This window comes from Platalea leucorodia (assembly GCF_965183815.1).
Source record: "Platalea leucorodia genome assembly, chromosome: 4".
NCBI classification, from domain to species: domain Eukaryota; kingdom Metazoa; phylum Chordata; class Aves; order Pelecaniformes; family Threskiornithidae; genus Platalea; species Platalea leucorodia.
In genome coordinates, this window is record NC_138826.1 from 96886267 (window position 1) to 96903387 (window position 17121).

Here is a 17121-nt window from a genome sequence, read left to right on the forward strand (position 1 = left end):
TGTCTGCACATCTGTACACAGAAACATTATTTAACGGTTGTATTGCTTTAGCACCTAGAGACCCATACTTATAATAAGGTATCAATTGTGCTAAACTCTGTACACTCATAGAAACGAATAATAACAGCAGTGCCTGGCAACAGTTTGCCATATGTTAAGATCTTCTCCCCTCCTGCTCCACTTTGAGAACTAGATACTATGCCCAGATTAGCACAGCAGAGGTGGAGGAAGCAATACACAACTGGTTTGCAAGTGTTCTCAAAGTCAATAGCATGAACTCTGAAATAATCTTTATAATCATTAAGTTCTTGAAAGATTTTAATCATTATTACATATCCATCAGTAAAAGTATTAAACACAAAACCACAGAAAGAGATTGCTTTCAAAAGTTATTTTAAAGTCAGCATGTACTCAGATACACACCTTTTATAAATATACCTAGAGCAGAGTACCTAAGCACACATTAGCCAGGAAATAGCAAAATTTAGATAATATATAAAACATAAGCTCCGCCACTCTGAATGAGGATGACAGTACTAGTAAGCCATGCAACATTATGCTTCCTGTGCACCCTGTGTGATGGATGGAGCATGGTGGGTTGACGCTGGCTGGTAGCTAAGCCCCCACTCAGTCACTCGCTCACTCTCCCGTAGTGGGAAGGGGGAGAATTGGAAGGACAAAAGCAAGAAAAGCCTATGTGTTGAGATAAAGACAGTTTAATAATTAAAGGGGAAAAAAAGAAAACAAGAGATACAAAGACTCACTCACTCAACACCTCCCACCAGCAGACTGACACGCACCCAGTCTCTGAGCAATGGCTACTTTGGAAACATCAGCACAAATTTAAAATGGGTAAATCATGCCTGACCAACCTGGTTGCCTTGATTGGGTTTGAGGACTGGGAAAGGCAGACGATATTTGACTCTCTTGATTTTAGCAAGGCTTTTGACATGATCTACTTATATTCTTACATTCAACTTGGAGTGTTACAGTATAGATGGGTGGACAAGTAGATGGGTGAAAAACTGGTTAGGTGCTCAGAAGTTACTGATTAATGAAGTCTACTCTACCCAGAGACAAGCAGTGCACCGCGAGTGTCTCCTGGGACCTGTCCTGTTTAATGTCTTTGTCAATGATCTGGAGGAGGTAAGAGGGTGCATACTCATCAGGTCTGCAAATGACAACAAATTGTAGAGTGCAGTTAATATGCTTGAGGGCAGGGCTGATATTCAGAGCTGAAGGAATTATCCAACTGAAACCCATTTTGGAAATCAAAGACAAATTCAAAGTCCTACTCCAATATGGACTAATTCCCCACAACAGTACAGGGTGGGGACTAACTGAGTGAGGAACAGGTCTTCTGAAAATGACCTGGGGATCACGGTAGGCAGCAAACTGAACGTGAGCCAGCTGTGTCTTGGCAGCAGATAAGACCAACAGCCTCCTGGGCTGTATGAATGCAAGTACAGCCAGCAGACTGGGGGAGATGATTATCCTCTTTTACTCAGCACTTGTTAAAATGCTTCTAGAGCTTTGTGATCAGTTTTGTGTCCACCAGTACAAGAAAGACATTGATAACCCGGAGTGAGTTCAGCAGAGGGCCTCCAAGCTGCTTGGGGCTGGAGCACCTGCCCTTTGAGGAGATGCTGAGGGAGCTGGGCTTGTTCAGCCTGGAAAAGAGGTGGCTTTGGGGGGTGATGTGGCAGCTGCCTCCCCAGTACCTATGGGGAGGTTAGCAAGAAGACAGGGGTTTGGTGCATGGAGGGATGATGAGAGGTAGGGGACATATTTTGAAAAAAGAGAGGTTCAGACTGGATGTAAGGAGAAAGTTTCCCCATGAGGACAGTCAGGCAGTGGAACAGGCTGCCTAGAGAGGTTATGCAGTGTCTGTCCTTGGAGATTGCCAAGACCTGACTGGATAAAAGTCTAAGCAACCTGGTAACTAACCCTGTTGTGAGCAGGAAGTTGGACTTGAGACCTCCTGAAGCCTTTTCCAGCCTGAATTATCTGGTGAACTTGTTATTCTGTAGAGGCTGTCACAACTCAAGGAGCCATTGAAAGTTGTAGAAAAGCAAACTGACTAGCAAAAGCTCAGTGGATTGGAAGGAAGACACCTCTTCTTTTCTCTTACTTAACAAACCTGAGTTTTCTCTTTAAAAACTTTTTTTCCCCCCCTTGTTTATGGTACAGTAAAATTTACCATTAGACACTGAACACTTTTTCAATGGTTTTGTTGTGATCATTTCAAGAAATCACAGGTAGATCCATGTCAAGGAACTGAATGTCACCGGGTTCTACAACATCATAACAGAGGTATAATGACTTACTTATAATATTTTTCACTCCTGTGTATTCATAAGTGTCAACTACAGGGGACTGAGTCCTTTCTGCTCCTGCATTTGTGTGAGGGAATTACTACCAATAAAATGTTCCTCTAGAAAACAGCTATGAGATTACCTATGCCAGGAGTATAGTTAGAGGGGAGAACATGCTGTTTTCCTGAAACTGAGAGTGAAAGGCAGAAGTTTTCTTGTAGTTTCACTGCTTCAATACACATGCCCATTAGCTTACTAGTCTTGCCAGGAATGAAACTGTGCATCAGAGCTTGTTATTTCCTTCACATACCCCAGCAGATCATTTGTCTTACCTTTCACTTTTTGTATAAGGTCCTCTGAAGATTTAAATTAACTTTTTCTGTCTGCAGCGGCGTATTATAAATTTTCTTTTTACTGATAATGCAACTTTGTTTTAGTACAATACAGAAGATGAAGAGAAGCTTAATACATGTATCAGTGGAACTATGTAACCTGATTGCTTGTGATTACAGGGGAACTGGACCTAATGAATCTGACAGACCCTGGCAGCATTATGCTCTGTCTTCTGGCTTCCTCGCGTCAATGACATGTACACTGCTTGCATGCGTAAAACATAGTCTTCCTTCCTTAAGTTATAGGCAGCCTATAGGACAAAGATTTCTGCTGGATAAGGTATGTATTGGCTCTAGCTGACGTGGAGTTAATTTTCCCCATAGCAGCCCTCATAGTTCTGTGCTTGGTATTGCTAGCTAGAAAGGTGTTGATAACACACCAGTGCTTTGGCTGCTGCTGAGCAGGGCTAACACAGCATCAAGGCTGTCTCTCCTACATTCCCCCATCACCAGTAGGCTGGGGGTGGGCAAGGTCTTGGGAAGGGACATAGCCAGGACACCTGACCCAAACTGACCAAAGGGATATTCTATACCATATGGTGTCTGCTCAGCAATAAAAGCTAAAAGAAAGGAGGAAGAAGGGCAGTCCTGAAGGGCAAAGGAGTCCAGGAAGGCTGGATGTTATTCAAGAAGGAAGTCTTAAAGGCACAGGAGCAGGCCACCCCCATGTGCTGTAAGTCGAGCAGGTGGGGGACAAGACTGGCCTGGCTGAACAGGGACCTTTGGCTGGAACTCAGGAAAAAAAGGAGAGCTTACCGCCTCTGCAAGAAGGGGCAGGTGACTCAGGAGAACTACAAGGATGTTGTGAGGTTATGCAGGGAGAAGATTAGAAAGGCGAAGGCGCAGCTAGAACTTTAACTGGCCACTGCCGTTAAAGATAACAAAAAATGTTTTTACAAATATATCAGTGACAAAAGGAGGGCCAGGGAGAATCTCCCTCCTTTGTTGGATGCAGAAGGTAACCTTGCCATGAAGGATGAGGAGAAGGCTGAGGTACTTAATGCCTTCTTTGCCTCAGTCTTTAATAGTCAAGCTAGTCATCCTCGGGATTTTTGGGCCCCTGAGCTGGGAGATGGGGATAGGATGCAGAGTGAAGTCCCAGTTGTCGAAGAGGTGGCAGACACCGACCTGCTCCTCCACCTGAATGCTCACAAGTCCATGGGGCCAGATGGGATCCACCCGAGGATACTGGGGGAGCTGGCAGAGGAGCTTGCCAAGCCACTCTCCATCATTTATCAGCCGTCCTGGTCAACCGGGGAGGTCCCAGATGACTGGAAGTTAGCAAATGTGACACCCTTCTACAAGACGAGTCGGAAGGAGGATCCGGGGAAATACAGGCCTGTGTCAGCCTGACCTCGGTGCCGGGAAAGGTCATGGAGCAGGTCATCTTGAGTGCCATTATGTGGCCCATGCGGGACAACCAGGGGATCAGGCTCAGCTAGCATGGGTTTATGAAAGGGAGGTCCTGCTTCACTAACCTGGTCTCCTTCTATGACAAGGTGACCTGCTTAGTGGATGAAGGAAAGGCTGTGGCTATTGTCTACTTGGACTTTAGTAAGGCCTTTGACACAGTCTCCCACAGCATTCTCCTGGAGAAGCTGGCTGCTCACGGCTTGGATAAGTGCACTCTACGCTGGGTTAAAAACTGGCTGGACAGCCGAGCCCAGAGAGTGCTGGTTAACGGAGTCAAATCCAGTGGCGGCCGGTCACAAGTGGTGTTCCCCAGGGCTCAGTACTGGGGCCGGTCCTGTTCAACATCTTCACTGATGATCTGGATGAGGGGATCGAGTGCACCCTCACTAAGTTTGCAGATGACACCAAGTTGGGTGGAAGTGTCGATCTGCTGGAGGGTAGGAAGGCCCTGCAGAGAGACCTGGACAGGCTGGATCATTGGGCCGGGGCCAACTGTATGGGGTTCAACAAGGCTAAGTGCCGGGTCCTGCACTTCGGTCACAAAAACCCCATGCAACGCTACAGGCTTGGGGAGGAGTGGCTGCAGAGCTGCTTGGCAGAAAAGGACCTAGGGGTGTTGGCTGACAGCCGCCTGAACAGGAGCCAGCAGTGTGCTCAGGTGGCCAAGAAGGCCAATGGCATCCTGGCTTGTATCAGGAATAGTGTGGCCAGCAGGACTAGGGAGGTGATAGTGCCCCTGTACTCGACACTGGTGAGGCCGCATCTCGAGTACTGTGTTCAGTTTTGGGCCCCTCACTACAAGAAGGACATCGAGGTGCTGGAGCGTGTCCAGAGGAGGGCAATGAAGTTGGTGAAGGGTCTAGAGCACAAGTGTTATGAGGATTGGCTGAGGGAGCTGGGATTGTTGAGTCTGGAGAAGAGGAGGCTGAGGGGAGACCTTATTGCTCTCTACAACTACCTGAAAGGAGGTTGTAGCGAGGTGGGTGTCCGTCTCTTCTCCCTAGTAACAAGAGAGAGGACAAGAGGAAACAGCCTCAAGCTGTGCCAGGGGAGGTTTAGGTTGGATATTAGGAAAAACTTCTTCACTGAAAGAGTAGGCTGACACTGGAACAGGCTGCCCAGGGAAGTGGTTGAGTCTGCATCCCTGGAGGTATTTAAAAGAAAGGTAGACGTGGTGCTTGAGGACATGGTTTAGCGGTGGACTTGGCAGTGTTAGGTTAACGGTTGGACTTGATGATCTTAAAGGTCTTTTCCAACCTTAACGATTCTATGATTCTAATGGGGGGGGGGCATTCGTTATTACAACATTTGTCTTCCAGAGCAACCGGTACGTGTACTGAAGCCCTACTTTCCCAGAAGTGGCTGGACATTGCTGGCTGGTGGGAAGTAGAGAATAAATCTTTTGTTTTCATTTGCTTTACATGCAGCCTTTGCTTTTGTTTTATTAAACTGCCTTTATCTTGACCCACGAGGTCTTTCCATCATATTTTCTCCCCACCCCTGTCCTGCTGAGGAGGGGAGTGATAGAGCAGCTTGTTGGGCACCTGGCATCCAGACAAGGTCAACCCACCACAAGGTAATAATATAATTAATTTACCTACAAAACTCATTATTTTATTTTATGTTACTCAGAGTTAAAATACAACTTATGTGTTGTCAGTAAAATATATTCATTTTAAATAGGCGTAGGTAAAATGCACGCTGTGGATAAACTTACATATGACCACTTTTCCTGTACACTGTTTGCTCTGATATAATGCAGCAGTATTCAGCATCTGAATATGTTATGCTTTTATCTAATGATGTGGAAAAATGATTAGGTAATACATGATTTTGAATTATTTATTAATAATAATGGTTATGCCAAAAAGTTGAATCTAAATATGTATGCTCATTATTAATACATAGCACATGTAAGAGATTTTCCCTGTGTGTTTAACTGACTCTTGTCCTGTTCAAGATAATAGGTTTAGGTTTTGCTGGAGCTATCTTACATAACCTCAGTCATGTAATTAAGCATCTAGTCTAACTAGTCAAAAAGGCTCAATCTGCAGTAACTGGAAAGCAGGACATAGGAAGAAAATAAATTGTTAATTAATTTAATTATTTATCAGTTTGTATAATGCGTAAGATACATAACAAATAAAAATATACAACATGCTATGTTTTATATATTCTGTATCTTACACATTGTACATAATGTGTATATACAGTTGCATATGTATGTCTTGATATGCAGCAATATGGACAGGAAGAGACAGTGTGCCCTCTGGGAAACCCTCATGTTAACTCCCTCTCTGCAGAGAAGATGATTTGCCTCCTCAAGGGGACTGTCTCACTGGCCATTGTCTGATTGACTATAGAGAAAGCCTGTAGGCCTAACTTGTACAAGATGAACTTCAACATTAGTTTTCTGTTTATTCACGTGTAACATCTGTTTTCTAGGAGGCCTGCCTTAAAAGGGCAGAAATTCATAGGTCTGAAATAAGTGATCATTTGCTCTGCCCCTAACCTGATGCCAATGTAGAGGCACAATTGATTGTCTCAGTGTGAAGTGTAACATATGATAGATATACAGAACTGTTCTTTCTTTAAATGACAAATTTCTAGTTTGCAAACAACATCTCGGAAGCAAACATGACAGATGGTAATAAGTATAAGTAGCCACTCTGAACCTGGAGTCTCATGGTTTTTAAAGTAATCTAGCAATGGCATACTGAGGAGCTGTTTTAAGGCAGCTCTTGCAATATAGGAGAAAAACAAGTTTTTAAGACAGAAGAATTCTTTCTTAGCTAAGAACTTCACCTTTGTTACTGAGATTTTTCAGTTTTCTTTCCTATCTGAAGAAGCTGGTTCCTCACTGAGGAACAACTGTCTGCCAACAGAATTATGCTGGTTTGGACTGTCGATCCCTCTGGATACTAGTAAGCATCTATGTTTCAGGAAGAGTTTTCAATCACAGTAAACACCTAGCTATTTGGCCCAGAAGATTATTGCCAAAATTAAACAGTTTTTATGCACAATTATCAAACATTTTACAAAAAACACAGTGGTTTTTATTATTTTATTTGGTTCCATGGATAAGTTGCAGATCTCTTACCATAACTCTGACTACTCAAACAGTCTTTTCTTTCTCTCTATAACTTCTCAGAAGCAAATACTCATATCAAGTCAATATAACTGGTAAATACTGACAGCAAATAGAAAGCTGCTTTGAGGTCATATTTTATCAACCATGACCTAACCAACACGTACTAACCATAGCTATAGCCACATCAGTAACACACAAAACTTTTCTGTGAGACAGTGTTGTCATTAACTGAGTACTCTGAGGACAAAAATAGTAATAAGTAATCCTATATTGGCTTTTTACAGACTAGGCCTAAGAGACAACTATGTAAATACTGAAGATGTAAAATAACGGAATATCACTATAGGCCCACAACCCTGCCCATGAATACCACTCTTCATTAATTTTTACTTCCTTGTGAGGTTGGTTCAAGTCTCATAATAGGCTTTAAGTTCTTACTTGGAAAAAAACAGGATAAAGCAAGGTTTACAGAACTCCCAAGGAAGCTACTCTGTCCTCCTGAGGCAACTCTGCAAGAGAGCTTCCAGTTCAAGAGATTAAATGGGAGGATGGGAAGAGAAAGAGGGGTTTGGGCTTTAGCCAGTGAGTTGTACCCACACTGCATTCATTGCATAGAGCCTCTCATTCAGCCTAAAGTAAAACATTTTATACCAGAGACAGTGTCCTAATCCTTCCTAGAAAAGACTATCAAATATCGTCCTTGTCATCTTAGACTGCTTTGCCTGACCAAGACCTGCAATGTCATTCCCATATTAGGCAATCATATGCATAATATATTCAGTTTTTATGAAGTAGCTAAACGATATTCCATCTCTTTGCAGATCTCCCATCTGGGATGTCTGAAATAGTGAAGAAGCTAGAATTTTTCTCTAGCCTTACCTTAAAATATCTGTTTTTTTCCTTCAGTGTACTTGTACAGCTGTTGCCAATGCAACAGGGAAGTTATATTCTAGCTACAGAGTTCTGCAGTACCAAAATCCTACTGTAATCTAATGGGAATTAGGCAGATAAATCTTTTACAGTATTTAATGTATACCATCTATGTATACTATTTGCCATTGCTCTTTGTCCTCAATATCTCCTCATTTGCTACTATTATATTTCCTCCCAGTATAATTGTACATTGGGTTCACATTTTTCCCTGTTAAGAAAACATGTAAAAATTTCAACCTAGCATTCTGTACTAGCACAGTTAAACCATGTGATATTTTTCAGATAAAAAACACTACGTTGGATCTTCAGCCGGTATAATTCAGTATAACTCTATAAAACTGAAGAGAGCTACAGTGATTGAGACATTTTGAAAACCTGGTCAGCTATTGACCTCTTCAAACTTTTCTCTGAGAACATGCAATATTGAATGTTGATATTCTTCTGGCTATAAAGAATTTCAGAAATATTTCAGTTATAATATATTTCATTTAAAATGTAAAATTATTGTATCATAAGTTACTGGATATATTAAAGTTTCAGATTCTAATATAATTCTTTGTCATGAAGCAAGGAAAATTAGAACAAAAATATCTTTTGCTTTTCACCCTTCCTTTCTTCTCCCCGTTGGTTCCCATTTTTACATCTGTTCCAAAATTTGATATTTCTGTTCCTATTACCCTCTGTAATGTGAGATGGTATCATTGATGCTGTTATCTAGGTTGAGTTGGTCTTGCGATATTTTAATCTTCAAAAAGCACCCAGTATTCCCCTCCAGTCATCCATGAAGTTCAACCATTTGTCATATAACTTCCTCTTAATCACCCCTGTAATTTTTCACATGCTTTTCAGTTAGCTTAACCTCAGGCCAGGTCCTAGTCATTGGCCTGGACATTTTCTTGCAGCCCTGACAGTTACTAAGAGAACAGATAATATCTTTCAATACACCTTGAAGACATTTAAACTCAGCTATGACACCGCAATTAACTTCAACAAGTTATGATGTTTCTTCCATACAGAGTGTTATCCTGGAAGAAACTAACAGTGGATAGATAACAGTCATCAAGCCTGGATGTGGAAGAATAGTGGTATGAATAGTACTCAGATAGAGTCTGATATATCATAAGTCACACCCAGAGCTGAAGAGGCTCACCCTTCAAATAAAGCCTTGCCTTTCCTAGGACTACCTTTAATGAGAAAAGGAGACTGTATGATCCAGAAACTGTAAACTATGAATTCTTGGAGCATACGGATGTGGCAAGCCTACTTTTTGAAATATCTCCCATTCTTATCACTAACAAACACACCCGTTATCCAAAGTAAACCTTAGGATGTGCATGCACACATAGTGACTTTAATTTCTGTAGTAGCTGAGTGCCCCTTTTCAGGTCAATTTCAGGAAAAGAAAAATACTGCAAAGTTTAGGCCCAGTGGAAAGGAGATTAAAAAAACCTAATGATACATTAGATCAAAAAGGATGTTTCTAATTTCTATGAATGGTTATGGAGAGAGGCCCAAGGAGACAGTGATACCATGAGAAAGATTAATTTCTGTAGCTTCCAATAACTTCTGAGAAATTAACATTCCTAAATATAGAAACATGAACATCAAAGAAGAATCTCTCATGCTTTTAACTGTGAGGAAAAAAAAAGAAGTAAAAATAGATACCTGAGTGTCAGGAAAAAAAATTAAAAATCAAATAGTTACAGTGTATGTACCCACCTCCATGTTTGATGGACACAAATGCTTTCACATAGGTGCAAAATTCTATTTTTAATAACGATGTTCATAATTACATTAACTGGGAGATTTACTTTCCAAGAGTTGTAAAGCTATTGCAAAAACAATCTACTAGCTGAGCTCTGTTTGAAAACATTGTTGTGGCAGCTACTTTTAGCTTGATTTAAGGCTCTTTAATATGAGGTTAGTTGTATCTTCTACCAATCTGAACAAATATTCTCACACAAGTAGTCTAGTTATTGAAAAACTTCAAATTGCTAATTCTAGCAAGAACTAGAACACACAACTTACCATACATATGATAAAAAAAAAATTATACACATGCAAATATCTGAAATCTTGGTTGGCAGCCAAAAAAAGGCAGTAATTTAGCTCCACTGAGCACTTGCTCCAGACCGTGCACAGGAATATACAGCAACAAAGTGCTACAGTGCCAGATCACTTATTTTGCTTACCCAGTGGCTGTTTCAGTTGCTACAACCAGGAGATAGAGAGGATGCCCAAGCTGTGCAGTAGGCATGTCTCTCTCGGGAACAGTAATTAGGATCTACCTCTACAAAGTTGCTCTCACAGCTGCATCACCAGAAAGCCTTTGTCTCTGAAAGAATCTTCCAGTTCTTCACCCACCTCATGCTTCTTACCTTCCACTGCCCCGACAGGAGGAAAATTTAGTCCCTGTGGGTGACTCTGGGTCCCAGGACGGCAAATAGGGTTGCTGACCTGGAGAAGATGAGAGGCAGAAGGCACCCAAGAAAGTTGATAAAAACAACTGTCTTTCCCCTGATCTCCAAATGCCCTGACCACAAGCCAGCAGAGAAAACCCTCCATGGATTTCATTCTCCAGCCTGGAGAAGCATTTGAGTTCAAATCTCATCTTCTAGGAAGGTGCAACAGCCATGACTTTTTACTCAGAAAGAAGTAACAGCAAAAACACTTCTTTTTTTTCTTCTAGACAGTGGGACACTCTATACCAGCTATCACCTCTAAGGTGATTGACTCCTTGCTGTTATTCTTCATAGACAGGTTTTCTAATGTGGAGGCCTGAATCAGGTATGCCAGTTCCGGAGAAGAATGCTACTGTTCTCTCTTTCTCATTCTCAAAGCACATCTCAGAAGATGTGTCTTTTCTGGATTAATCTTCAGAGGCACCTTTCTCTCTGCATTTACTGCAGTCAGATGTATTTAAAATATTTTTATATTTTCAGCTTTTAGCATGCTTTTCTCCAAATCTTTTTTTTTTTTTTTTTTTTTTTTCCTTCTGGATTTATATTAGTTTTATGACTACCTTGGCAGAACACCTGCTCTATCATGTTTTTTTCATTTGTTGAAGGATATATTTTTGCCTCTATTAACCTCTTTTACTGAGACATTTAGTCATTCTGGCTGTTTATTTGTCCCTTTTGGAGCCTTTTTCATTTGATGTTTTCTGTTTGCTAATATTACTGTTACTTTAAACAGTCTCCAGTGCACATATGTTGCCAATTCAACTTACCCGTTATATTTCCTTTTAACTAGCATCCTCTTTTTTGTGTAGTTCCCATTTTCTACAGTTCAAAAATATAGCAAGGGTTGTTCCCTCCTATAAGGATTTTGAGGTTGAATACATCTGCATTAGGACTAATGCCATAGTTGATTGTGTTTTGGTTCTCTGAAATGTTCAGTGTGGAAATATACCGCATTGAAGAAATATATGTAAATGATTCAAAGCCTTTTAAAATGCAGGGGTTTAGCAGCAAACCTTTTCATACTATTTTAGACTTTATTGTTCCATTCTTCCTGTTTAAACACAGGCATTTTACTGTGGTGCCTAGGGTACAGTATGGTCTCCTCTGCAAGCCACAGTTTCCTCTGTGATCAATAGAGACCAAATGCCAGCTTCTAAGGAAATTAACATCTTAAGTGGGCTGAATACTCTTCTGAAGGTGGTAAGCCTTTTTTGTTGACTGTTTAAGGACACTAGAGAGAGTATGTTCTTAATTTAGTCACTATGGTTAAGTATGTAAGCTTATGTGGCATGAATCCAGGCCTAAGACCACAGATTTTAGACAGATAAAAAGCAAATACAGAGAGTATTTTATTCATTTTAGCCATTTTAAAGTATTAGTTTGAATATATAAGCTACCCAAAATACAAATAAGCTAGAATTGCATGTAAACTAGATTTCTGTACCATTTATGTTAGTACTTTTACAGTCAGATGGTCACTGATTAGATGATACATATGAAATTTATCTAGTTACATTTAACATCACTATCCTTTGTTGTATTTATTTAAGATATACCATAACACAGTTCAAGTAAAGTTCAAAATATGGCAAGAATAGCATCTTCTGAATCAACCCTGTATACAGCTTGAATAAATTTGTGGAACACTTTGCTCAGAAAAAAATAGTTTTACATTAAACAATATTGAACTAGTCAGGTGTAAAATAGTATTAAAAATGTAACAGTTGTGATGCAATGGCAGAACGAACAATGAAGAATTTTCACACCCAAGGAAAGTTGCTGAAGGAAGTACATACTGTTGCACAAGCCTTACCTGTCTGTAATTATTACATTTATTGCATTACGACTTTTAGTCTGTTTGGAATCAGTAACACAATGTTTCCAGATACTGTGTTTTCTTTAGATTTATTTTCATACCTCTTTAGAAAACCACTGGTAAAAAAAAAAGATGCTAAAAATTTGCTATGGGAAGTCTAGCTCACTAAACATTTTGACACAAGACAAAACACTTCAGGATGTTCAGATCTTGTTTTGCAAAAAATAAAGAAGAAAGATTATGTTCAGGTTGGCTTGATGTTGGAAAAGATAGATGGAGAGCGAGCTGGATGAATTTTCACTAAATGGAAGGCCAACTAGAAGACTGCAATCTGGTTTAAACCATTTTGAACTTTTACAGGTCGTTTCTGGGTTGTCCTGATCAATGCAGAATGGAATAGCAGTGCACATACAGGGTCAGCACTGGTGCTCTCAAAATGTATTCACTCCTGGCAGGTCCATGGTGGAAGTTACACAATGAGAAGCCACCAAGACAGCCCTAGACACAGCCCCTGTGTCGGGCTCTCAGCAGTTACCCCCCGATGCACGCGCAGTGCATGCTTAGTGCCAGCAATAGATGTGAGCTTGCTTGCTAGCAGATATGTAATGCACGCCCAGGGTCCTGAGACCACACAGGAGCACAGAAATTAAACCCCGGTTCTTTATTCTTTACAACCAGACTGATCGCTAGCACAGATGTATGCACTGAGTCAACCACAAGACTTTCTTCTTCCTACACTGTGGTGAAGTATAAATACTAACAGTCTATGAATTTTTTGTTATTTTTTCAAATAGAGATATTTAACATTAACATAATTTAACATTAAGGTCTTTGTCTTAATATTTAACATTGGTTTCTGTGTCTTTTAACATTTTCTTTTTCTTTCATTCTTGGAGCAAGTGCAGATCTCCAAAAAGAAAAATAAGTTTTTTTTACTTAGTCCTCAGTAGTTTACATTTTATTCTTCCAGAATAGTCACTTTATAATAGAGTAATCACAATGTAAATGTCAACAGAGAGACTGTTTAAACATTTAAAGATGGAGGACATATTTCAAGTTGGAGGACAAGGACAAAGATGTACAATTATAGAAAGATTTGCAAAGGCTCAACAAAAAATCCAGCACAGTTAAAAAAAATAGAATAAAACATGCAAATACCGATTAAAAAAAAAAAACTTAAACACTTTCCCATTCAAAGGAGAAAAATAGAAAATGCTGTGCAAACTAGGGCAAATGAAATGCTAAAGCATGTCAAAAATACTTTGAGAAGCAACTAAAAGCAAAAAGTTACCCAGTACACTTTTAAAATAAAATACACTTTTAAAATAAAATAATTAAGATGCAAAAGGAGATCCTAAGGACAAGTCATCTCTATGTCCTCTATTTCTTCTTTTCTTGTCTGAAATATTTGTAAATGGCCATTCTTGTATACAGAAAAATCATACTAAATGGACCTTTAGCCAGGCCCACTGTGGTAGTTTTTGAATCATATCAACATGGGGCAAGGTTCCTAACACAGCCTGAAAAACCTGCACCAGAACAAAATTTACATCTCTATTTCTCATTTGAATCAAGAAAAAATAAAGCAAGCAGACAGAAACCTCAGAATAGAGTATCTCAATGTTAATAAGCTTAGCTAAAAAAAAAAAAAAAAAAAAAAAAAAAAAGATATGCTAATCAGAGTGAGAAACAGACAAATTGGAAGGCTGTGCATCCCAGCATCAGTTTGAGCACCCAGCAAACCAAAGCACCCTAACTCAGAGCAGTAGCTCCGGCCTTGTAACATCTTAATAACTTTACTGAGTACACAACAAATTGTATTTATATCACAGCAGAGCCAGCAAAATGTTTTCTGGAATTCCCGAGTGAGGAACCAGCCTTTGTCATCATACTGTTGTTAGATTGATCTGCAAGTCAAAAAGTGCATTTGCTTAAGAAATCAGTTTCCGTGCATTATCATAAAAACAATGCCTCTGCTCCTAGAATACACTCATTTTGACTGAGTAGTTGAACAGCTCAGAGGGTTTTGAATACTTAATTGAATTAATATTTTATACAAATTCCCTGTGGCACAATAATTTTCTCTGATAGCTACCAAATCTCCAAAATGAATGCTCAGTCTTTACAGATGTGTAGAGCAGGTAAAATATGCTATTGACATTTTTCAAAAAATATTTAATCAGTAATGCCTCTTTCAGGATTTCTCTTAATTATTTTTTCATATACAATGCTTTTAAATTATCTAATTAACCATAATGTTTTGCATATTGAGTATTTTTTCTGCTAAAACATACATTTTTTGGTAAGAATTCTGTTTATAAAATTTTACACCTATTGGAATTGTTCAGATATTCAGTCCATTAAGTTCCCCACAGTTGTTATGGTAATTAATTTTTTTTTTTTTAAGGAATCAGTGAGTATAGTACAGTTTGGACATTACGTACATTAAATTGGTAAAGAGTGCTGAGATGAGTTCTTTATCGTATGTTGCAGAAAACACGATCTTCTCTCCCTTTTAGTCCAGTTCTTATTGCAACAGTTAGCAGACTGTGTTCGACAATGCTCCTTTAAGCAAAAGTATATTTTTGAGTTTTATTTTAGGCCTTTCATGCTCAAATATGTACTCGTACACATGTTTTTATGTTCACTGAAGCTATTGCTTAGCGCTTCTTCTGCCAAATAGGGGTAATATAGAACATCTTCGGTAAAATGGCATCATCTTCTTGATATGCTATAATACCCACTGCTCTATTGCAGACTGTTCTCATGAAAAGTTAAATGGCACGTTTCAATTTTGTTCCTTAATCAGTTTTGGAAAAAGCTAATGGCAGCACAATTCATTGCTACAAATAATGTATTCACATTTACACTAACAGAGACAAAATTGTTGAGGTTTACTTATGTCACATGAAGCTTATGTTCAGAAACGTTTTTCATGTGGATGTTGTGTTCCCAAAAGCTTAGATGTTAGAAAGGTGTAGTGGAAGCTAAGTTCAGAAACTCAGATACAAATTAGCTGCTACCTAGTTATGTGTTTCATATCTTATTTTCAGTGAAATTGATTGGGATTGTGCAGTATTTGTAAGGACAGCGCTGGTTCTTGGAGCTGACATAGATACCAAATGTTTTGTGCCTGTAGTACAGTTAGTGCCTGTAGTACCAGTCATGAAGCTAAAGGAAACGATGAATTGACATAGGAATGCAATTTTAGGAGACCAAGAACAAGAACCTTCCAGCACCAGCTCTTTGACATCCTTGGCTCTTCTGTTTGAAGCAATTGAATGCTGTATGCCAACTATTTTCTTCATCAATATTTTCTTCATGGAGGTTTCTGTCCACCAGAGAGGAAAATATGTCTGAGATTTAAACAAATCTGTGCTCTAAAAATTCAAATAAGATGTGCTAGCACGCTTCTCTGTTTCTTCTTCTATTTCACTTCTAAATACTAGTGAATTCAAACCCCCACCCAAGTAATAAAGTATGAATGCACAGAAATTTACATCTGTATTTTCACTGTATTTTCCAGCATATACAGGAAATCCTGGGAAAAGTGGGGAGACAGATTAATGTATGTATTTGCATGTTTGTATATCTGTATATATAAGTGCGTTTGATTGTGTAAGTAATTTGCTTATACAAATCAAGGTTACCTTTTTCCCACTTGAACATAACCTTCATTTAAAGGGCATTCTAACTTTTAAACTTGCAAATGTTCTTACATGCTATTAAGACGCTTGAGTCATTAAAAAAACAGAAATTAAAGTAATTGTAATTTTCTTGCATCAGATAGCTTTAATCTGCTAGTTTAAGCTTTAAAATTTAAAGGAATTACAAAATAAAGCTTCTGATCAGGCCAGAGTGTTTGATGGGGAATGCAATACACTTAAACTAAAGATGTTAAGTTGAAGCAAGATGCAAAACAACCACTTTCAGTTAGGAAGCTGAAGAAATGGAAGTTTATCTAAAATAGCTAAACACCTGAAAAAGGAATCGAAATCTGCAGTCCAGCCAACAACTAAGTTCAAACTGTTGATGACATTATGTAGAGGCTGAAAATAGTGTCAATGCTATAGAGCCTTCCCTGAATTCTTGTCACAAAAGGATTGCCTGATAAGGCTGGAGCAGGGAGATAAGTGCATAAAGCTGAATCAGACATGGCAGTGACTGAAAAGCAGAAACTTAAACTTAATGGTTAATGCCCAAGGGACAGTACAATGCTTATTTGGAAGATTAATTATCTGAAAAGAAAGACTGAGTGAGTATGCAGGCACCCCAAAGCAGGCAGGAGCAAAGAAGAAAGCAAGAGAAGGTAGTGACGCACTGGCCAGCTTTGTAGAAGAGAGCTCTCTGAGTAAGCAAGTTTCAAGACAGTAAATAAATTTAATGTGTATGAAATACTGCTGTGCACTTTTGCCTCCCCCTCCTCATGACTGTTTTACAGAATCACATTTAAGTGCACAGCAAAGATTTTTTCATTGCATTCATTGTGCAGTACTAAGCCATTCCTTGTGCAGTACTAAGTGGCAGTAGGTATCACCACAAACCTCTATGTGGCAGAAGCAAGCGGCTGGGTGTTAATAGCAGCATATCAGCAGCTGATCTGTAATGAGAATTTCCCTAGAGTACCCACTTCCCAGCACTGTAAATGCAGCAATTTGCATGTTGCTCAATTAATATGTCATTCCTTATTTATGTTTGC